The 24,048-nt window shown below is 38.0% G+C and overlaps 1 protein-coding gene across 23 annotated transcripts in view; it reads left to right on the forward strand.

The window, feature by feature from the left end:
• Positions 1 to 24,048, forward strand: part of TIAM1 (TIAM Rac1 associated GEF 1) — a 302,352-nt gene that overhangs the window by 85,371 nt on the left and 192,933 nt on the right. For 7 of the 23 annotated variants that reach the window (XM_056826024.1, XM_056826012.1, XM_056826015.1 and 4 more), the window contains 2 exons: positions 9,475 to 9,646; positions 9,852 to 9,957. The exons of 6 other annotated variants lie outside the window; for them this stretch is intronic. The gene's annotated coding sequence lies outside the window, so the exon portion shown is untranslated. Of the gene's footprint in view, positions 1 to 9,474; positions 9,647 to 9,851; positions 9,986 to 24,048 lie in introns of all 23 variants that reach the window. 10 more of the 23 variants (XM_056826011.1, XM_056826023.1, XM_056826013.1 and 7 more) reach the window with 2 other exon arrangements.

Here is a 24,048-nt window from a genome sequence, read left to right on the forward strand (position 1 = left end):
TATTAGGTATTGCCAGAAGAAGCAAAGGTATCACTTATCAAGAAATAATAATTAAAATCACAATACACTTGTCAAAGAGGACGGTGGTGATCCCAGAAGTGGGAATGCTATATAAATTTTAGAATGGATCATGAATAAGGGCTTATGTGCCCAGCCAAAGTCAATATGCTTTGCAGAGACAACATAAAAAGCTACATTTTTAAAACAACCAAGCTAAGCCTTTTGCTAACAGTGTGAGAACTCTTAGAGCTTTGTGCTGACTAAAGACTTCATAGAAATGAGAGAAAATCAGGAGAGGGCATTGGTTGGGGGAGGCGTCACCCTCTCCCCGCAATCAAGGTAATCTTCACGCAAAATTGCCATCTTGAATATAGAGCAAGTCCAGGGTGAAGGAACCAAGCTGATGTGAGAACTCTTAGAGCACTGAGTCACTTAAACCTGGATAATTACCTGCAAAAAATATCAAATACTCCAACCCACAAAACAAGTAGTGGACAATATAGAACTGTAGGAAAAAGAAATCAGACTCGCCTTTAATGGGTTGTCTTGCTGAAGTATGCAAGTTCATGAGTGAATTCTACAAAAATTTAGAAAAGCAAATATGTTCTATAGATGCTTATTATTACTGGTTTATGTATGATACTTTCAGGATTAAAAGCTGATAGACATTCTTTATTCCATTTCAGTATGTAAAACCTATGAAGGAGATAGTATCCCAATTTCTACAGATAAAGAAACTGAGGTTCAGAGGGGTTAAGGAATTTTCAAAAGAGTGAAGAAAATGTGATATTGATTCCTAAACCAAGTTGACAAAAGTTAAAGGTTTATATCATTAATGAATATTGCAACAAAATAGTAAATAATATACTCACAAATAGTGCGCATAGAGCTAATTCAGAATAATCAATCATGACCATTAGGATTTATAAATGGAATGTAAGAATGGCTAAATACAAGGAAGCTGATAAATATAAAAATGACTAAAAATAGACTACAAGGTCCTATAATCGGATGGAGAGAAAAATTTTTATTTTATTAGGAAAACCTTCAAAAGGACCTTTTCCCATGTTACAGAAAAAGTAAGTATGTGAAACCATGAGCCTATATTATATATTTGTAGAGAAACAAAGGAATAAACATTGGTATTGCAGGATTTATATATTTCTATTTGTAAATGGCATGCGAAAACTCAAGACTGCTTTGAGTCTTAGTTTACCCTTCTATAATAGGAGGTCCATACAAAGACAATTTCAAAATAGTTTGGACAAGAATTGAATAAATGAAGGAATATCTCTGTCATGATAAGGCAGAACAAATAGAGTAAAATTACTTTCTAAATTAAATAACAGATTTAATCCCAAACTCTTACAAATGCCAAGGGATTGTTCTCATAGAATTAAAATCTTAACAAAAATTATATTAAAAAACCCCATACAGATAGGAATGTTAAAAAAAAAACATGAAAAAAGAAAAATAGAGAAGGGATAGGACCAAGATAACCAGATAATAAAACTGTAGTGTAAGGCAATAATTATAAATGCTGGATTTGGAAAAAAAAGAAATATTTATCAATGGAGACTCCAGATAAGGAATCAAATGAACATAAAAGATTAGTGTGGATAAATTCACACCCTCAAAGCACCATGGAACTGCTCTTTGGTGATAACCACTGGGAAAACAGAATGACTAAATACATTTTTAAAATGTGGGGGAGGGTATGAAGATTAAAAGCTATGTGCTACAATAAGTTCTAATACAATCAGCTGTCTAAATAGATTTTAAAAATATTTTTAAAATGGAAGATAAAGGAACATTTTTCACACTTATGATGAAACAGGCCATTTTTTTTTAGCATTCAGATAGAAAAGAAATTAATGGAGATAAACTTGATAGGTTTGAATAGATTAGGATGAAGGATTTTGCATAACCAGAAACAGTCTAAACAATGTCTAAAATTTAAAGAACATAATTTGAAATTCATTATAAGTTAATCTGTCAGATAAAAATTGATGTCCAGAATCTATAAGGAACATATACATACATAAATAATCATCTATCTTCACAGTGGAGCAATGGCCAAGGAAAAGAGACCATTAACTAAGGATAAAATTTAGATTTTAAGTAAACAAGGGCAAAAATCAATCAACGAACATTTGTTAAATGCCTGCTATGTGGCAGGCTTTGTGCTAAACACTGGGGTCACCAACATAGGCAAAAGACAATTCCTGTTTGCAGAGAGTTAATAATCTAATGCCAGAGACAATGTGCAAAGAACTTTGTAGAAACAAGTCATATACAGAATAAATTGAAGATAATCTCAGAGTGAAGGCCCTTAACTTAACGCAATTAGGAAAGGCTTTTTGCAGAAGGTGAGACTTTAGCTGAACTTTGAAGGAGTCTAGTGAAGCCAAGAAGGCAGAGGTGAAGATGGAGAGAGTTTCAGGCATAAAGGGCCAGTGAAAATGGCCAGAGTCCAGAGATGAAATGTCTTCTTTATTATCGCTGGATCACAGAGGATGTGGAGAGAAAAAAGGTGTAAGAAGACTGGAAGGAACTAGAGTCATGTAGGAAGCAAAAGGAACTTTGGTAGGGAGTCACTGAAGTTGAATGAGGGGTGGTGGGTGTCAGAGGAGAGATGTCAGGATTTGGCAAATGGTTGGGTATGAGGAAGGTGAGAGAGAACCAGGATGACTTCTGTTTTGTGAGCTTAGGAAGGTGGCGCCATCCTAATAAAGGCATTAGTAAATATAGAATAAAAAGAATAAAAATATAGAATAAAAAGAATAAAAATATAGAATAAAAAGAGGAGAGACTCTTTGGGGGAAAGATAAAATAATTCTGTTTGTGTTTAAGATGTCTATGAGACACCTAGTTTGGGATGTCCAATAGACAGTTAAAGTTGTAAAATGCGACTTCCGAAGAGTGTTTAGGACCAGACAAATAGATCTGAGAGTCATCTGACCAAAAATGGGAACTGATGAGATGACCAGGTGAAACAATATAGAGGGAGAAGAGGAGAGAGCCCTGTGGGACACGTTAGTAGTTAGTGAAATCTGCATGGAAATCTTCCAGAGGAGACGGAGAAGTAGGGCTTCCATAGGTAGGAGAAGAACCAGGAAAACGTGATGTCATGAAAATGTAGGGGGAAAAGAGCATCAAAGAGTTTTGAGGCTATTACACAAAATGCCTCTTGTTGTCTGTCAGAGACAAAACCCGGGACTGGATAAAGCATGAATCTATCCCGTGCCTACAGGTTTTTTCCATGCCATTTTCTCTTTAAAAACGAGCAGCCTCTTTATGTAAAGGGGGTGATTCTAGAAGTCCCAGGGCAGTTTCAGGAATTCTTCAGTCCATCTGGTGATATTAGCAGTGCAGAGCCAGTGTTTGGAAGTAACCAAGAGGCACTTTCTCTTAGAATAGGAGTCTGGCCATTGGTGTGGATGTTGATTGATTAGAACTTCCTCCTCATCTTTGACGTTCAAAGATCTGCTTAGGCCTTCCTCTTATCCATAAAAGCCACCTACTGTTTCTGGCTTTTTGCTCTTCAGGACTTTCCCCCTTGGGCTTCCTTTTGGAGCAGAATGAGGATGGGGGATTTCTCTCTTTCTTCTCAGGAACAGCACACAGCAACTCATGACGGCAACATCTGGCAGCTGGCAGCGCGTGTCCATTTGACTTTAAGAGGGTTTGAATATTGGTTCAGGAGGTGACCTCAAATTCAAAAGTTCTTGAATTCAAAAAAGCAGATACCAGACCTGAGAAAGAGCCTAACGCTGCATGTTCTTTGGAGAAATAAACAATACGTAATACAGTTCCTGTGTAGCAGATAGAATGCTGGACCTGCAATCAGGGAGACCTTAGATGCAATCTTGCCTTAGGCTAGAGACATGGAGGTCTTGGGTTCCAATTTGACCTTAGACACTTCCTAAATGTGCAACCCTGAGCAAGTCACTTAATTGACATTGCCTAGCCCTTACAGCTCTTCTGCCTTGAAGCAATAATTAGTATTGATTCTCAGATGGAAGATAAGGGTTTGGGGAAAAAAATCCTGCCTTAGTTACCTACTTGTTTGTATCACTTGTCATGTTACTTAACTTCTCTCTACTTCCTCCTCTATAAAATGTGGATAATAATCACCCCCACCCGACATTGAGGATTAAACAAGGAAACATGTAAAGCACTTCACATCATGCAAATTTACAAAGGTGAAAAAAAAATGAGGACAGTCAATGGAAAGACTACAAAGAAAGGCACACTAATAGATCCTGTGGACAACATTAGTGGCATCCCCAAAGTGGAGTAGTAAAGGGTTCTGATAATTCTGGATTTACATTTTGAATTATGCAAGCAAAGTTACTAAATTGCCCTACTCCTTGACCCAGAAATCTCAAGGAAGTAAAAGACAAATATCAAGGGCCAACATAGACTGAATTATGCATAACAGCATCTTTGTGGTTCAAGAAACCAAAAATAGCATCAAAACTTTTGGGACACTGTTAATAGTTCTCAGTGGAAAGTTTATCTCAGAGAACTTATATGAACAAAGAAGAGAAAATCAATAAATTGAATGTGATTCATAGTTAGAAATAAGTTAATCAGTAATTCTAATATAAGTGTAAAAGAGGAAAGCTTCGTTATTAGAAGTGAATCCAGAAGCTCAAAGGAAAAGACTATAAAAAACAAAAGCACAATACGCATCAAAATATCCATGGCAGTATTATTTGTGCTAATACAGAAATGGGAACAAATGGAATTATCTCGTGGGGAACAGAAGAGAAAAAAAATAACTATGGTCTATGAATGCAATAGATCATTATTGTGCTCCTCAGTTCTTTTGCTGGAAAGGAAACCAGTGTTTCTAGTCACGTACGCTCATTTTTCAATGACTCTTACTCCACCATGTCCAAGCCAATTGTCAAGGCCTTTTCATTTTATCTTTGTAATATCTTTCAAATATACTTCTCCTCTCTGATGCTGCTGCTAGCCTGCTTCTCTTCTCTTCTTGCCTGGACTATTGAAAAAGATGCTGATGTTTTGGTCTCCTTGCCGTAAATCTTTCCTCACTCCAGTCTATCTTCCATTCAGCTGCCAAAATGATATTCCTTAAGTGAAGTTCTGGCCATGTTATCCCCTTACCCGATAAATTCCAAAGACTTCCTGTTACCTTCAAGATGTAATAGAAAATCCTCTTGACATTCAAAGTCCTTAAGAATCTGGCCCTACCACATCTTTCAAATCTTCCAACACCTTATATGGCCGCCCTCCTCCCCCCCTTCTACTCTTTGATCCAATGACATGGACCTCCTTCCTGTTTCCTGATCAGGATACTCTCTTTCTCACTTCTTGGTATTTTCATTGGTTATTCCCTACGCACGCATAGGGTTAGGGTTAGGGACAGCATCTGTCCTCCCTGTATGGAGCCTGGTGACTTGGCTTCCTTGAAATTAGCATGAGGTGATCTTTTAAAAAATCTTCATGCTTACATTTCAACACACTATTATCTACTTTTGTTTTTTGTTCTTCCAGCACAAAGGCTTTTTTCCCTCTTTCCTCTTTAATTGTTTTCCTTTGTTGCAAGAGATGATTCAATCTGGACTGTATTTGTGTGTAGGGGGTGGATCTATGACTAATGTAAAGACAAAAAGTACCTTTTTAAAAATAATAGAAAAAGAGGATATGGGCAGCGGAGTTGGAGAACTGTTTCTAGCTCTCTTGGATGGAAACTTGGAGTTAGGTACAAGGTTGTTTGTTTTTAGATCCTCACTTTTCCCCCTTTTTCCACTGCCCACCAAAGTTTGGATTTGAAAGGAAGTCACCATGAATTTCCTTCCCTTTTTGTAGCTCCTGGAATAGTTCCTTATTTGGGCATTTCCAGTATTTTTGGTCCTTATCATTAGTTTACTGTAATTATGTGCTAGTGTATCATCTTCGCTTTTTGAAGGCTATACATATTTTCTAGGACAAGGGCAAAATCCTCTAGCTCTAAATATAATGTATGTGTATGCGCAAGTGTGCACATTCTGCTCATGGAGGTAATAACTATTCCCGTGGATTTGTCTAGATGGGGCTTGGAGGGAGGTGGAAATAGATGTCTTTAGTCTCCACCTATGATTTTCCAAGGGAGTTTTGATTCCTGCCAGCCAGAGAGCAGGAAATTAGGGCCATGGAGCTGGCTATTCTGCTCTCCTCAGAGAATGGTTAACCGAACAGAATTATATCTATCTGCCCTGCCATATAGTGTTAGTTTAGAGAAAATCATTTGAGGTTCAAGCGGTGCTCCTGATTGCTATCCTATTAAGGTGGGGTGTTCCGACCTATATCTATAAGTGTGACTCTCTTCCTTTCAAAGACCACACCTAGTGAATAGCAAGTAAGTCTGTTTAAGCCAATAGCAGATAGAAATCCGAAAAGACTTACAGGTTAAACTAAAGCAGACAATACAAGTAGTGGATGGGCTCTTCTACTCTGAGTGACGTATCTTTGTCCAACCTAGTGAAGAGTCCCTCGTCTCATTCAAGGTGAAATTTCCTTAAGTCTTTGGTTTGTTAAGCCAGGAATAGAAGCTTGAGGCACCAGCTCGTCTACATGTTTGCTTCTTCTCAAAGTCCTCCTCTCCCTCTTGGGACTGTGCCAGAAGAGAACCCAGAACCCTTGTGTCCTCTTTTATAGCTGGAAGCCAGAAGGTCACTCTTCCCTCAGGCTCTCATCAACTTCACCCTTTATTTAGGCACATCAAGTTCCTCACCAATGAGGAGAGACTTAGACAAACAAGCTTGAGCCTTGGATTACATCATTATATTATCTTACATTTTCATAAAATTAAAATGTCAATATATCTATGTCAAGTATGGTGAGTCCTGGCTTCTGGACATTTGGGGAGGTGCGTGTGTGTGTATGCGCACGTGTGTGTGTAAAATCACAGTAGTTTAGGAAAATCTCAAAGAAATCTGCTGTTGTACAACTTCTACATTTCATTATGCTTAGTTCTGGGTTCTTCTCTTACTAAAATAATAGAACCTGTCTAATGGAGATGATCAGTTCTCAACTCTGCTTACCTAACAATCCATTTTTGACATGGAAGTGTAGTGCATAGAGAATTTGCTTTGGAATCAGGAAAAGGGTTAAGTTCCACCTCTCATAGTTACTAGCTATGTTACCAGAGGCCAGTGATGGTGAACCTATGGCACGGGTGCCAAAGAGGGCACACAGAGTGCTTTCTCTGGGCATATGGGTGCCCCCCCCCCAAGTTCATTACTAGAAAGGCAGAGGGACTTGGGCAGAGCTGTTCTTCTCCCCTTCTCCACTACATCTGAGGACATTTTTTCACATCTCTTGCCCCTCTGCCCAGCAGCCCAGTAGGATCGCACAGGAGGTAAGGTGGGTAGCTCAAAGGAGACAGAGCTTGAGGAGAGTGGAGCCCTCTGGCCACTCTCCTCCCTTCTCTATATTAGCTGAGGACATTCCTCACTTCACCCAGCAGCCCAATGGGACCGCTTCCTCCTTCCCCTGTGCAGGGTGTGTGCAACTCAGTATTGGGGTGGGGCATGCCTGGGGTCTCTGGTGGGGTCTGGGGAGTGGGGCCCGGCATTCTGTCTCTAAAAGGTTCTCCATCACTGCCATAGGCCTATTGCATGTGCTTAATCACTTTATTTCCCAGCAACCTAAGCTACTCCAGGTGACCCAAGGTTTGAGGTTAGTTAATGATTCTACATTGATGGACTTTCCTTACCAAGCATTCTCACTTTCAATTCACAGACCCAGATTAGCTTTGATCCTTTTCCCAGCCACACATGCAAATCATTTATAGGTCTTTAATATGTTGATTTCATCTATAGTTAGAAAAAACAGTCCTCAAAAATGCAAGGATAGAGGAAGCATTGGAACTGTGAATCATAGGTCATTTAGGCAAGTTATATTAGAGCCTAGAAGAGAAAAAGTCACTTTTGTCAAACCAGTCAAATCAAAGTATTTAAATGTTTAATGTGACCCATAGTTGCAAAATTCCACTTTCTAGAAACCAGACAGATGTAAACTGATGGATTACAGTTTTGCCTTACGTACCAAATCAAGGGGAAAGCAACTTTATTCACATTGTTGACATTTTTTGACTTCTGTTCAAAATATCATTTTATCTAATTATTTTATCTATCACTAGCTATTGTAGACTTACAGCTGTTGGAAACTTTGTTACACATTCTATGGAGAAAGCAGAAAGAGGGTGATTAGAAAAAAATGAGCAAAGATCCAAGCAATTTGATCTTCTTTGATCATAAACCAAAATTACAGCTGATACAATTGTTAATTCTTATGAGAATCCATATAGGTTGCTTTCAGAAAGAACTGGTTGGTTCTGTGCAAGATAGTTTTGCGTAGTGGCTACAAATACAGCATTTTGTGCCAAGCTTTATCAGCCCAAGGTTGTTCAATTCTACTAGTTTCCTTCTTCAGAGGATGGGTTGCTGATTCAGTGACCACAATGCCTTAAGTATCTGCCAGAAATCCCTTGGATACGATGTCTGCCTACTCAGCAGGGTGAAATGTTATTTAGTAGTTGCAAAGAATAGACTTTGGATCTTTTACCTTCCTGGGGTCAAGGAAATATCATAATAATGACAACAACAATAATGGTAACAATATTACAACAAAATAACACAATAGTACAATATGAGAGTATTTATGTAGTACTTTAGAGTTTGCAAAGTACTTTATATATATAAACTTAGAGGTGCTATTATTAGTCACATTTTACTAATGAGGAAACTGAGGCATAGAAAAGTAGAAGTTAAATGACATGTCCAGGGTCATCCAACTAAGGAATGTCTGTCATCATGCCTCTATTAATCCAGTGCTCATTGAGAATTGATGTGTTTGTGTTAGCAAAGTCTGTCTGAAGGTCATGAGTTCCATGTCCAGCAGGAATGGCTTTAGCTATGGACCTGGTATGCCTTTTTTGCAAAGGGCTTTTTTTTTTTTTAGTCTGAGTAACTAAAAAAAAAATCCTACTAGGGTAAAGAAACAGTGTCCACGCTGATGAAATGATAGATTTTTGAATTCTTCAATTAAGTTGGATTTAATTTTCCTCACTTCCTTCTGAGAAGTAGATTTGAAGTTAGCAATTACGATTAAGCATCCCTGGGGGAGTATGGCTTTGTATAGATTGCAGATCTGTAGACAGATGTCACACGTGATTATGCTACTGCTGACATATTGGGGAAATGCTTAAAGAAAAAGTGCAGCTGATTTTTGCATCATTCTAATTTTTGAAGATTAATTTTGTTGATTTGATGAGGTAAATCACATTTCATCTCATACGTAATTAGTAAAAATACTTAGATAAATAACAGATTCTGACCATAGAAATATGACAGGTAGAATAGGTGCAGCTTAATGTTCATGTAACATGTTTTTGAAATACAATAATAAAAAAGAATCAGTCAACAAACATTTATTACTTGCCTGCCTTCTGTTTGCCAGGAACTATGCAAGTTTTGGGGAATAGAGAGACAAAAATGAAATAGTACAGGCCCTGAAGGAGCTTGCATTCTCTTGGAGGAAACAAAGCAAGCAAGCAAGCAAGCAAGCAGAGCATAACTGAGTAAATGCTGAATATGAAGTGTTTAAGCATCAGTATGGAAGTGATTTTTAGGTAAGAAACCATGGACTTAAAGATTATTAAATTTAACTTACCTGTAAGAAAACTGCTATAGTTTTCTGGGTCTTTTTCTGAACTTAATTCTGCTTTCTTTTACTTTTTCTTCTCTGGTTTGGTTCAGCTTCAATTAGGATGGAAATATTTGATTTCAATTTAGGTACCTTTAATTGCTCATTTATTTATTTTTTTATTTCTCCAGGTTTCTCTTATAACCGTTTGTTTTCAAAAGATTCTACACAGTTTTGGCCTTTTCATCAGGAATACTTGAAAGTCCTCTATTCTATTAAAGACACACTTCTTTCCTGGTAAGGCTTTTCTCAGTTTTTTTAAAAAGTAAGTTTTTAGTGATATATATTTTTTAATATCATCATAGTTTCCACTACTATATATACCTCCTCATCTAGAGAGCCATATCATATAACAGTGTTTTTTTTTTTTAAGTTCAATTTAATTTATTTAGAATATCATTTTTGTCACTCCTCTTCTCTCTCCTTCTTGGGGCTGACAGGCGGTTTCACTGGATTATACATGTATCATTGTTCAAAACCGATTTTCACGTTATTCATATTTGCAATAGAGTGATCTTTTAATGCCAAAACCCCAGTCACATCCCTGTTGAACCATATGATCGATCATATGTTTTTCTTTTGCATTTCTGCTCCAACAGTTCTTTCTCTGGATGTGAACCACATTCTTTCTCCTAAATTCCTCTGGATTGTCTTGGGTCAGTGCATTGCTGCTAGTAGAAAAGTCTATTATGTTGATTGTGCCACAGTGTATCAGTCTCTGCATACTATGCTCTCCTGTTCTGCTCCTTTTACTGTGCATTACTTCCTGGAGGTCATTCTAGTTCACATGGAATCCCTCCAGTTTATTATTCTTTGAGCACAATAGTATTCCATCACCAACATGTACCACAATGTGTTCAGCCATTCCCCAATGGAAGGCATCCCCTCATTTTCCAATTTTTTGCCACCACAAAGAGTGCAGCTATGAATATTCTTGTACATGTATTTTTCCTTATTATCTCTTTGGGGTACAAACCCAGCAGTGGTATGACTGGGTCAAAGGGCAAACATTCTTTTAAAGCCCTTTCTGCATAATTTCAAATTGCCCTCCAGAATGGTTGGACCAATTCACAATTCCACCAGCAATATATCTGTGTTTTTTAAAGACAAAAAAAGAGAAGGAAAAAGAAGAGAAAAAAATCAGAACTAATCAATACACTGGAAAAGTTGGAAAATAAATATAAAGTGCAATACTAGTGGACCTTCCATCTTTGCAAAGGATTATAGTGGGAATGTTTTCCCATAAGTCTTTTTTTAATCTGTGGTTGTTCTTTATACATTTGTAACATTCATATTTGATTTTTTTATGTATAAATGTGTGGTTATTCTTTCAATTTACATTGTTGTCATTGGGCTATACTCAAGTTTTGCAGAATAAGTAAGTTATTCTTGGCTGATTTAATCTCTTTGATCGTAGTTGTAGCATAGTTACATACAGTGTGATACTAAATGCTATTCCTTTCTTTTTGTGTGTAGTACTTTTTCTCTATCTTGAATCTCTGGTTTTTGCTTATAGCTTTCCTAAGTGTTTTCTATTTGGGGTTCTTTTAGGAGGTGGTGCCTCTATTTTCCCATTGCTTTCACAAAATTTGGCATCTAAGATTTTTGTGCAGTCATAGGTTTCAGGAAGTATGATGACTCTTATATGACAATAAGCAAACAGAACCATAACTGCGCCCAATAAATCTGGGCAGCTCACCCTCCTTTTCTCCAAAGGGCTTCTATCAGCTTTGGATACATACACATGGACTGAAGATAGTCCTAGGGAAATCTAGAGAGAGAAGTCCTTTATCAAACTCTCAGGCTCTGTAAATCTCTCACTTTGGATCTCAAGGAGAACCACTTAAATAGTATGTTCAGTTCATATCTAGGAGACATATAGCCATCCTAGAACAGCACTGAATGTTGATCAGACATAAGATGAAATTAAGTCAAATCTGCAGGCATTTATTAAATGCCTATTATATGCCAGGTACTTGCTAAGTGCTAAGGATACAGAGACAGTCCCTGCCCTTGAGGCGCTCACAATCTAATAGGGGAGAAAACATGCTAATAACTATGTATAATCAATATATGTATAGAATAAGTTGGAGATAGTCAATAGAGGGAAGAAACTAACATGTTGGAGAATTGGGAAAGGGATCTTGTAGAGGGCAGGATTTTAGCTGGGACCTAAAGGAATCCAAGGAGCAACAGTGAGAAGAGAATTTCAGATATGGGTGACAATCAGCAAAGATGCCCGGAGTTAGGAGATGCCATGCCTTGTTCAAGGAACAACAAGGAGCCCAATGTCAGTGAATCACAAAGTGTGTGTAAGAATATTGGAAAGGGAGGGAGGGACCAAGTTAATTATGCAGGGCTCTAAAATCAGAGAATTTGATGTTTGATCCTAGAGATCATATGGAACTACTGAAGTTGATTAAAAAGGAAGCTGAATATGACTGGATCTGCATTTGAGGAAGTTCAATTACACAGCTGAATGGAGAATGGACTCAAGTGCAGAGAGATTTGAGATTCACAGACCTACCAGGAGGTTATTAAATAGTCCAGGCATGAGGTAGTGAGGGTCTGCACTGGGATGGTGGTGGTATCAGGAGAAGAGATGCGAGATATTGTGAAGGTAGATCTTGGTAACAGTTTGAATCGATTAGGTGGCATGAGAAAGGGTGAGGAGTCCAGGATGGCACATAGATTGGACTCCTGAGTTACTGCGTGGATGGTGGTGACTTCGACAATAATAAGAAAGTTTTGAAGGGGGAAGTTTTTGGAGGTAAAGAAAATGAGTTCAGTTTTGGTCATTTTGTGTTTAAGATGTCTATAGACCATCCAGTTCCAAATGTCTAACTGGCTGTTGTAGATGGAAACCTGTAAGTTAGGAGAAAAGTAGGTGCCGAATAAATAAAAATGAGAATCTCTTTATAAAATCTTTTAAACAGTTTTTTATTTTCTTCACACAAATTAAGTGTTTAAACACAAAAACTTAAACCAGTAGTAGTAATAACTTATAACTACTTTTATACTCTCTTTGGACTTTTCAAGTGGGATCTTAATTAGTACAAATGACAAATCACACGAAATGGTTGCATTATTCAAATTCATCATAGTAGAAGTATGTAAAATAGGATAGTTGCTTCTAGCCCAATGGAAATATGCAATAACATTTTGAATAATGTAATCACTTTACAATAGGCTTGGACTTAGTTACTCAAAGTAGCAAAATTGCTGAGTTGGCCTTTCATCTCAGCTTTGCATTGCACATACACATCTCTGGGTCCATGTCTTCTGTCAAGCCAGGCCAGGGGTTGATCCTTTCTTCCCGCTTGTGGTTATCTTCTTCAAAAAACTCTGAAGAAGTTCCTGGAGATTATTCCCAAAGCAGAATTGGATTCTAATCTCTCAAACTCACAAAGTTGCTTTTAAGACAAGAAATTGGCATCTTTATTCAGCTATACTCAGGGAAGAAACAGAAGAGGAGCAGCAGAGGCAATTATTTGAGATCTAGTTATATCAGCCAACCCATATGCTTTAGCCATTGTGTTCACGGTAAATGGTGTCCCCTCCCCTGTCCACTGGAAAGTCACTGGCCACCCAATCTAGAGACTTGAAAAAGAATGGAAGCTACCTTTAAAATCTGATCATGTCCAAAGAATGCAAACTGATTTTCTCTCCTCTGATTTTAAAATTGATTTCTTCTTCACCTTTCAATGGGAAAAGAAAAGAAAATCAAATGTTTATGTAACAAATATGCATAGTGAAGCAAAACAAATTCCCACACTGTCCATGTCCAAAAAAGTTTTTCTTATTCTATACTCTGAATCCATCATTTTTCTGTCGAGAGTATAATTCTTTGCTTTGGTCAGAATTTGGTCAATTTCAAAATTGTTTTTACATTATTCTTGTCCTCATAAAAATATTCTCCTTGTCCTGCTCATCTCACTCTACATCAGTTCATACAGATCTTTTCCCAAGTGTCTCTTTAACTGTCCCCATTGTCTTTTCTTTTGGCACAAAATAGCCTCTTAGTTTCCAGTTCTTTGCTATTAATATTAATATTATTGACTGCAAATTTTAATATTAATATTAGTATTATAAACATTTTTGTACATTTAAGTTCCTGTTCTTTTTTTTTAATATCTTTGAGGTATACAACTAATAGGGATATTACTTAGTCAACAGTATATACAGTTGAGTAACCTTTGGTGAAAACCATGGGAAATTTGGGAAGAATTGGAAGAGTTCAGAAGAGTTGATGTAGTAAGTGGGTTAATGAATAGGCTAGAGGGGTAGGTGAAAAATAATTACTATACTGCCTGGAGGACCTTAGTTATATAACACATTTGGTTTTTTATTGTTGTTTATTTATTAAACCTTTACCTTCCATCTTAGAATCAATACTAAGTATAGGTTCCAAGGCAGAATATCCAGTAAGGACTAGGAAATTGGAGTTAAGTGACTTGCCCAGGGTCACATAGCTAGGAGGTGTTTGGGGCCAGTATTCACTGGGCCACCTAGCTGCCCTATATAACACATTTGTAATGGATTCCATCAGCATGATTTTGTGACTTCTTCTAACTTATCCCAATTGCAGATGATACTTGCTGATGGTTTTAAATCCATACTGTTTATTATTTTGAAGAAAGGCCCTTTTATTCCTATATTTTCTAGTGTCTTAAATAGGAATGGATGTTGTATTTTGTCAAAGGCTTTTTCTAGGTTTGGTGACTTCTTAAATGCAACATGTCTGTAACTGAATTCATCATCTTTCTCCCAATCTTTCTCTCTTTCCCATTTTCCTTTTCCTGTCAAGAGTATTAGCATTCTCCCAGTCACCAGAAACTCAGTCTTGTCATCCTGGTCATCCTCATTGCCATCCTCTATCATCCCCCATTTCCAATCTGTTTCCAATGCCTGTTGATTCTACCTTTGTACCATCTCTTACTTACGTGTGCCCCCTTCTCTACTCTGACATGGCTGTCATCCTGGTCTGGGTCTTCATTCTTTGGTGCCTAAAATATATTAATTGGCAGGTGGTTGGTACCTCTTCCTCAAGTCTCTTCCCATTCTAGTCTATCTGCACTTAGATATCAAATTGATCTTCCTAGAGTACGGTTCTATCTGTGTCACTCCCTTGTTCAACAAACTCTAAGGATTTCCTTTCCCTTTCATGACCAAATATAAAATCACTTGTTTGACTTTTAAAGCCCTTCATGGCCTCTTTCTTACCTTTTCAGTCTTATACTATTATTTACGCCCATACTCTGATCAAATGGCACTGGGCTACTTGCCATTCATTCCTCCCACAAAAAACTCCCTCTCCCAGTTCTGGTATTTTCCCCTGGCCCTTCTTCATTCCTGGAATTCACTTAGCTTAAATCTACCTTCTACAAAATTCCTTTACCAATTCTCCTCAACTCTAGATTTCCCTTTGGGATTGTCTCCAATTTTCCTGCATATATCTTGTTTGCATGTATTTCTTTGCACATTATCTCTCTTGTTATACTCCTTAGAAGCAGGGACTGTCTTTTGCCTTTCTTTGTGTCTCCCAGTGCTTAGAGCAGTACATGGCACTTAGTAGGCAATGAATAAATGCTGACTCTTTGTCAATTGGCTTATTGACTGCAAATAGAGATCCCTTTCCTCTTTCTTTGATTTCAATTAGGAGTACAGTCCTAATAGTGAGATAGCTTGATCTTAGTTTTCTAGTTTTTTTAATAGAATGCTATCCAATTCACAGCTCCACCAACAGTGTACTAACATTAGAGAATTTTGTTGAAGGTGTAAGAATAAGAGCCACCCCCCGATTAATTAAAAAAAAAAGATTTTTTTTGGATGAAGAAATTAAAGCCATATATAGGTATTTGAAAAAGTGCTCTAAATCATTACTGATTAAAAAATGCAAACCAAAACAGTTCTAAGATTTCATCTCACACCCATCAGATTGGCTAAAATGACAAAAGGGCAAAATGGCAAATGTTGGGGGGTGGTGAAAAAATGGGGACACCAATATGCTGTTGGAGCTGTGAACTGACTTAATCATTTTGGGGGGCACTTTGGTATTATACCCACAGAGAATAAAACTGTGCATAGTCTAAGCAGTACAAGTCTGTTCTCCAAGGAGATCAGGGGAAAAGGAAAAGAGCCTCTATGTTCCAAAATATTTATAATGGCTCTCTTTGTGGTGGCAAAGAACTGGATGTTGAGGGGATACCCATCAATTGGAGAAAAGCTAAACAAATTGTGATATGTGATTATGATGGAATACTACTGTGCCATAAGAAACGATGAGTGGGCTAGTTTAAAAACAACAACTTGGAAACAACTACACCAGATAATGAACAGCAAAATGAGTAGTGCCACATGGCTACAGATTAAATAATTAAAGAATAAATTGTGACTGTCTCCTCCAGAGAATGAACTGAACATTAGAAACACAAAAGACCTCATTTGTATCTACATGTCTGCCTCCTGGTGTATGGATGAATTCTAATAATAAGAAAAAAAAAGAAAATTCACTGAATTTCCAAGAAAAAAACCAACCAATTCACTAATGTACCTGTTTACCCACAATCCCTCTATCATTTGCCATTTTCCTTTTTTCTTCTCTTTTCCAATCTGATGGGTATAGGATGAAAATCTAGAGTGTCTTTAATATGTATTTCTGCAGTTATTAATGATTTGGAGCATTTCCCCCCCATAAAATTGTTTATAGCTTGGATTTCTTACTTTGGCAACTGCTCATGGGGCAGCTAGGTGGCTCAGGAGGGCTAGAGATAGAAGGATCTGAGTTCAAATTTGACCTCAAACACTTTCTAGTTGTGTGACCCTGGACAAATCACTTGACCCCAATTGCTTAGCCTTTTCTGCTCTTCTACCTTAGAATCTATACTTAATATCCATTCTAAGACAGAAGGTAAAGGTTCTTAAAAAACAAAACAAAACCGAAAACCTCATTTATATCTTTTGACTAGTTATCTTCTGGAGGATGGTTCTTAACTTGTGAATTTGAGTTAATTCCTTTTAGATGATAGCTCTGAAATGTTGCAAAGAGTTTTTCCTAGGGCTTGCCCTTCAAATTTGTACTTCAAGAAATTTGTTTAGAATCTTTTTAAGCCATCACTTGTTTCATCATAAACTCTTTTCCTATCCAGAGATTGAAAAGGTAATTTCTTCCTTGTTCTTCTAATTTGTTTATAATATGACCTCATTTATATCGAGGTCATCTATTCCTTGGCAATTTCCCTTGTTCAGTGGAGTGAGGTGCTGCTCCAGCCATCTCAAGTCAAAATCCTTTCTCTGACTACCTCTCTCCTACCTCAGCACAGTATTTACTTGCCCACTTTTCCTGTTTTGCCAAACCACTGGTATTTTCCCTTTTTCCCTACCGATTGCCCCTTTGCTCCTCCTCCCTGAGTTGTTGAATACAGTAGGAGGAAGTTTCACAACTATATTACAAATTCATGTGTGGTTCTACACTGCACTAAGGCAAGTGTCTTATTATTCCCTAATTGATTTACCATCTAACTCTCCCAGACACTACTCCAAATCTTCTCTTCCTTACTCATTCCTTTCCTCTGGCTCTCCCACTTGAGGACTCTCACCTTTTCCTTTCTCTTACTGAGAAAATGGAGGTTATCCAATAGGAAATCCTTCTTCTCATTCTCTTTACTTGAAAACTCCTTGGTAGCCTTTGATACCATCTCCCACTCTCCTCGTTTTTCTCAGCTGCTGACAAAGAGATGATCCTTCTCCTTGATGAAGTGACTCTCTCCGTGGGCACTTGACCCCAACTTCTCCCGTCTTTGAGAGCAGATTGCATCCTCAACCATCGCATACCTCTCCAATCTTCAACCAGTTTTTCTCAGTTGATTCCTTCCCTACTGCCTACAAATAGCGTCATGTCCATTCTATCTTAAAAACCTCCACTAGAATCTATTATCTCTTTCACTTGCATTGGCTCCTATATCTTTCTTCCTTTTCTCAACCAAACTCCTTGAGAAGACTTTCTGCTTCCTCTCCTCTCCTCTCCTTCCTTTTCCTTTTCTTTTTCCCTTTCCCTTTCCCTTTCTACTTTGCAGTGTGGCTTCCCATTTAACCCTCATTTAAAACTTCTTTGCCCTGAATTGCCATCCATTTTTTAATCATCACATTTCAGAGGGGTTTTATTCATTTGCATTTTTTCCGCCTATTGGCTACACTTGACCCTGTTAACCATTTCATTTCCTATATAGTCTCTTCTCTTCTCTCAATTTTCAGGACGTTATTCTTTCATAATTTGCTTCATGCTTATCTGACGTTTCTTTCTCAAACTTCTTAAGGAACTGGATGGATGTTGCTTTAGATTCTGTCCCAGGTTCTCTTCTCTTTTCCCTCTCTCTTCTTTCTTTTGGTATTCTCGTCAGTTCCCATAAGTGTCTCTGTGCAGATGACTCCCAGATCTCCCACTATATTCCCAGTCTCTCTCCTGAAATTCATTCTTTTTTTAATCTTTGACTTCTCTCTCTTTTTTTTGGTTTATTTATTTATATTTTGCCAAATACACGTAATAACATTTCTGCCTCAGTTTTCCAGACTCCTAACCCACAGATCTCAGTGGCCACATTTGGGGGGGGGGTTATCTTGCCCAGCACCTATTTTGCCTCCCAACTCTGTCTCCATTCACACAGGCACCACCTTAGTTCAGATCCTTATCGTCTTGCCCAGATTATTGCAGCAGCCTCATAATTAGTCTTCCTGCCTCAAGAATAAATTACCGTAAGCCTTCATTTGTGTAATTGTAAGTTACTCTGCCACATACTATATAGCTCATGGACTTCCCCTTAACGTTCGAAGCTGTTTCCTCCCTTAGGTGACTTTCTTTCTGTATCTGAGTGTACCATAAGTTTGTTTCTACTCTTCCCACAGATACTTTGTGTATTTGTGGCAGAGAATACTCTGATTCTGGGGAGGGGAGGAACAGTAGTGTTGTGTAGGTGCCATTTTTACTGTACCATTTTAGTAAATGCCTTTGCTAATTGAATCTGATAGCTACTTGTTACTCAATGATCAATGGCAGCATTTCCATAGGTTCATCTCTGTGCCCTCCTTCTGGTCACCATCTTCAAGGTCCCCAGCCCAGAAATTCAAGACCAAGTTGGGAGATTAGTCCAAAGTGGATTCCAAGCAAAGTGTTTTCAAGCCTTATTTTATCTTCACCACAACCATTTGAAGTACTCATGACAAGAAATATTATTTTACAAAAGAGGAAACTGAGAAAGTGACTTACATATAACTAGTAGGAAGCAAAAGTTAGACTTGAATTCAAGTCTTTTGCTTTTAAGAACCATATGTTCTTTTTACTGTCCCATGCTGGCCCTTATATACTGACCAAGGCATATAGTTTGTATTATGAAATATTTCTATTTACAATTTTAATAATCATTTGCTGACATTTTGTGATCCTGGTTCTCTTCCATCCTCCAACACCATCACTTTCCCCAAATCAGCAGGTAATATGATATAGGTTGTATCACGCAAAAGATATTTCCATGTTTGTCATGTTGCTTATACTAGAGAAAAATTCATGAACGAAGTAAAGTGAAGAATGATATGCTTGAATCTGCATTCAAATTCCACCATTTCCTTTAAAGGCAGCAATTAGTGTTTTTCCTCCTGAGTTCCTTGGAATTCTTTTGAATCCCTGCATTGCTGATAATAGTTGCCATCCACAGTTGAGCGTCAAATATCATTGCTGTTACTGTGTACAACATTCTTCTGGTTCTGCTCACTTCCGGTTCATATAAGTCTTTCCGGGCTTTTTTTTTTACTGATCATCCCGTTCATCATTTCTTATGGCACAATAGTATTCTCTTACAATCATGTACTACAACTTGTTTAGTCATTTCCCATTTGATGGACATCTAGTCAGTTTCCCACCACAAAAGGAGCTGCTATCAGTATTTTTGTGCAATAATGATCCTTCTCCCTTGTTGCAGAGAGGTGATGAAGCAGAGAAGGGGGTTGGTAAACTGTGCCCCAGGAGTCACATCCAGCCTGCTGTGCCAGCTGCGGGCTACCTGCAAGCTAAGAATGTTTCTTGTGTTTTTAAGTTCAATGAGGTTCGGAACAAGACGTTTTAGACAAAGCCAGTGTGAGGCTTTATTTTTCTTGACTATTCCAAAATCTGACTCTGATTTAATTTGGGGGGAGAGAGGACTTCAGGGAAGGGACAGTGTTAAAGGTAATGTTAATGATATTGAAAAACAGAAGGTAGAATATCAGTAAATCATTTTTTAAAGATATACAGAAGAGAGCAGAAGGAAGTTCATATGGGAATATTCTAGGGTTAAATATAAATCCTGAGGGCAGTGTGGGAACCAACATATGTTGTCGAATTTCATCGCCATCTCTCTTTTTCTGTGTATAAGGCAGTGTTGGTGTTGTTAATGTTTGTCAAATGCATAATAATGAAAGAAAAAATATTTTTTAATCTATGTGACTTTAGGCAAAGCACTCTGAAATCTTCTGTGTCCTCATTTCAAAAGTCAAGGGTTGGGTGAGGCAATCACTAACCAGTTAAGTCTAACATTCTCTAACCATTCTCTCTTCCTTTCCCACTTCCCTCTTCTTCAACGTCAGATAATATTAATATTTTAGAATTCAAATGGATTATTTTTTCTTTGGAAAGTAATTGCATACACTGACACACTGTACTTCTTTCCTACTGGGAAAGCAGTGCCTACTGGGGATGTCATGTTCTTAGAGGCAATGAGGTCTGGTAGACAGATTCTTGGATAGAGATCAAGACAAATGGGTTCTATTCTCATTTATGCAGTTCTGCGTATTCACTTATTATTAAATACCAGCAGTATGCAGAGGTTCATGTTAGATATCAGAAAGAAGACTTCCTTCTTATTCCTTGGGAACTACTGAAATTAAAAAAACAAAGTGGAGGTAGATAGTGATTTTTTTTAAAATGAAAATTAGGAATAGGAATTTTCAACAACTTGTACTTTTAATTCACTGCTTTTGAGAATCAGCAAATGTAGTTGGTGTAGACACTCCCTCCACTGACTGCACTTTAATATAATGGCCTTTGAGAATTGCTAGGATCAAAAAAATTCATGACTCTGTAGCCAACCTACAAACTTAGTTGGTCCTGTGATTTGACTTATGGAAAGCTTTTCTAGCTTGGTAAAGCCTGCCATAGCTTTTCCTCTCCTGTAAGAGTTTTTGAAAATTAAAGGTCACATATGTACAAAAAGATTATTTCTGATAATACTAAGCTAGAAAGCTGTCCAAAGATTAGGACATGGTTGAACAAATTATGCCACGTCCCAGAATCCCAATGTTAGGAAGGGCCCCCAAAGCCATCTCGATTCCAGCTTGTTTCTGAACAAGAAGGTCCTCCAAAACATTGACCTGACACATGCTTTATCCAGACTTTGATTAAAAAACTTTGAGTGAAGAGGACCCCATTTCTTCATTAGTCTGCCCATACTTTGGCAAAGTTCTGATTGTTAGGAAGTTTTCCCTTCTATCACATCTAATTAAAAAACATTTATCTGTTTGTTACCTTAAAGTTCCCAAGTATTTTCCTCCTTCCCTCGCCTCCCCCATCAGAGAAGGCATCCCTTGACAAAGAGATGTATGCATGTATGTCTTATTTTTTTCTCTATTGGTCTTTTCTCTTGAAGTGTACATATACAAATTATTCATTCATACAATAAAGTTCTTTTGGTGATGTTCATTTCACTCTTCATAACTTCATGTAGGTTTTCCCATGTTTTTTAAAAAATTAACCTCATCATTTTTCTAAACCCTCACCTTCTGTCTTAGAATCAATACTGAGTATTGGGTCCAAGGCAGAAGAGTGGCAAGAGCTAGGCAATGGGGGTTAAGTGACTTGCCCAAGATCACACAGCTAGGAAGGGTCTGAGGACTGATTTTTCCTGTCTCCAGGTCTGGCTCTCTAGCTACGGAGGGGCTTAGCTGCCCCTATTAATAGTAATCAATAACATTCAAAAAGGGACGGTATGGGGATCAGTGCTGTTCAGCCACTCCTCTTTGCCCTTCACCATACTACTGGCCTATTGTCCAAAGACATTTTCTGCTGTAAATACTCTTTTTTTTGACTCTGAGCCTCTGGCAAAAGGGCTCAGTCTCAGATCTCTATCTCTTTTTAGGATTCCCTTACCTCCCTCCTGCCCTGCTCTTCCTGCCCAGTGTCCTTGGGAGCTGGCCCAAGCAGCCTTAGCCTAGTCCTTTCTTTGTAGTTCCTTCTCATTCTGTGCTTCTCTCAGAGATCCCTGTGACCTCTTTCAGCTCCTTGTGTCTTCTTATCCCATCAGGTGTTGGGTTCCCCTTTGGAATCTCCTTTTAGAACTCAGAGAACTGATTGTTAAAGGACACAGAGATTTTATTTTTTCTCCCTTTCTGTTGCTTTCTTTTTCATTTACTCAAAGGACTGTGTTGCACTTCACAAAGGGACCCTCTGGTGTAGTTAAAAAAATTTTTTTTTTTACTGTAAATGTAGCATCTTTTCCATTGTTGAGCATTTTTCTTTGATTTTGTCTTGGGTTCTCAGGCACTATTCCTTTAGAATAGTAATGAGAGAACTTCAGTTATCCAGCTGTCTCCAACATGGGTGAAGATCTAGCAGAAGAGTCTGAAAAAGAACAGTCAGATAGGCAGGGGTGAAACCAAGAGAAACCATTGACATGAAAACCTAGAGAAAAAAGAGTACTCATGAGAGGAGAATGATCTGTGTCAAAGGCTACAAAGAAGACAAGAAGAGCGAAGATCAAGAAAAGCATATTAGATTGGACATTTAAGAAATCACCAGCTACTTGGAGAACCGTTTCTGTCAAGTGATGAGTTTGGAAGTCAGATCGCAGAGAATTTGGAAGGAAAAAGTCAAGGAAGTGGAGACATCTGGTATAAATTGTTTTCTAAGTGAATTAAGTCATTCAGAAGAATAGGCAGACAAGAGCAAGATGACCGAGGCAGGCAGTGTGGATTGCTTAGAGATTTGTTAGACATTGAAGATGCCAAGATCATCTACTGCATCTTGGGCCATTGCCAGTCATCCTGACCTTTGCCTTGCCACTGGACTTCAGTGATTCTGGAAGAGAAAGTGAGACAGATGATTCTGCACAACTCTGCCTTCCTAAACATCCAGTGCACAGACCAGTCAAGATTTGTCTCAACACTCATCATGACGACGACATCAGTCTTCTTTAAAAACCTGGGATTCACAGTCTCAGAGGAAGAAAGAAATAGGATGGTCAGAGATGGTCAGATCTAATCAGGGTGTTTTTAAGGATGGTGGGAAGACCTGTGTTTATAGAAGCAGGGACAGAGTCAGGAGATAGATCGAAGATTAGAGGAAAGGAGGAGATGGGGTCAGAGGTGCATGTTGAGGGGTTTGTCTTGGCAAGGAGGAAGGCTTGCCTCTAAGAAGATAGTGCGGGAAGATGTCTGAGTAATATGAGATAAGAGAGAGGAGAGAAGAGAAATCTCTTGATGAATGCCTCAGTTTTTTAATGAAGTATAAGAAAAAGTCCATAGCTGAAAGGGGTCAGGAAGGGGGCTTGAGGATAGATGAGAATATATGGAACCAGTATTGTGGTGCTGGGGACTGGTGGGAAGGAAGATACAGTATTGATTAGAAGTATAAAAAAAAGGTTGCATTCCCTAGGAGTAGAGTGAATGGATAGAGTGCTGGACCTGGAGTCAGAAAGACTCATCATCATGAGTTCAAATCTTACTTGAGACACTAGCTATCTGACCCTGGAGAAGTTAGTTAATTAACCTTATTTGCCTCAATTTCCTCATCTGTAAAATGAGCTAAAGAAGGAAATGGCAAACCATTCCAGTGTCTTTGCCAAGAAAACCCCAAATGGGGTCATGAAGAGTTGGGCATGACTGAAATGATGGAACTGAATGACAACAAAAACATGAAGCAATTTGCAGGACTATTGGTCAGTAATTTTATATTTCACTTTAGCTCTGTACTGTCTCCCTTAAAATTTATGTGTTCTGGTAAACCGAACCAGGAGCTTGCCACTTCTCCTGAAATTTAGTCTTTTTTTTAGAGCATTGTCTAGAACCCACAACCATATGTGCCTGACTCTGTGCTAATTGCTTTATAAGTATATCTCCGTGCCACTACCATCTTAGGAAAAATCTAAGTAAAGTTTGTATATGACTTCTTTTTAGGGTTTTCCAAAAAAGGATTAATAGGGTCCCTCTAAAAAAATTATTCCATACCAGACTAAGTAACACTAAAGAAAATCAAAGGAAATCTTCAGTAATTACCTTCATCTAGCCCAGGACTAACCGTGCACAGCC

This window comes from Monodelphis domestica, chromosome 4 (genome assembly GCF_027887165.1).
Source record: "Monodelphis domestica isolate mMonDom1 chromosome 4, mMonDom1.pri, whole genome shotgun sequence".
NCBI classification, from domain to species: Eukaryota; Metazoa; Chordata; class Mammalia; order Didelphimorphia; family Didelphidae; genus Monodelphis; species Monodelphis domestica.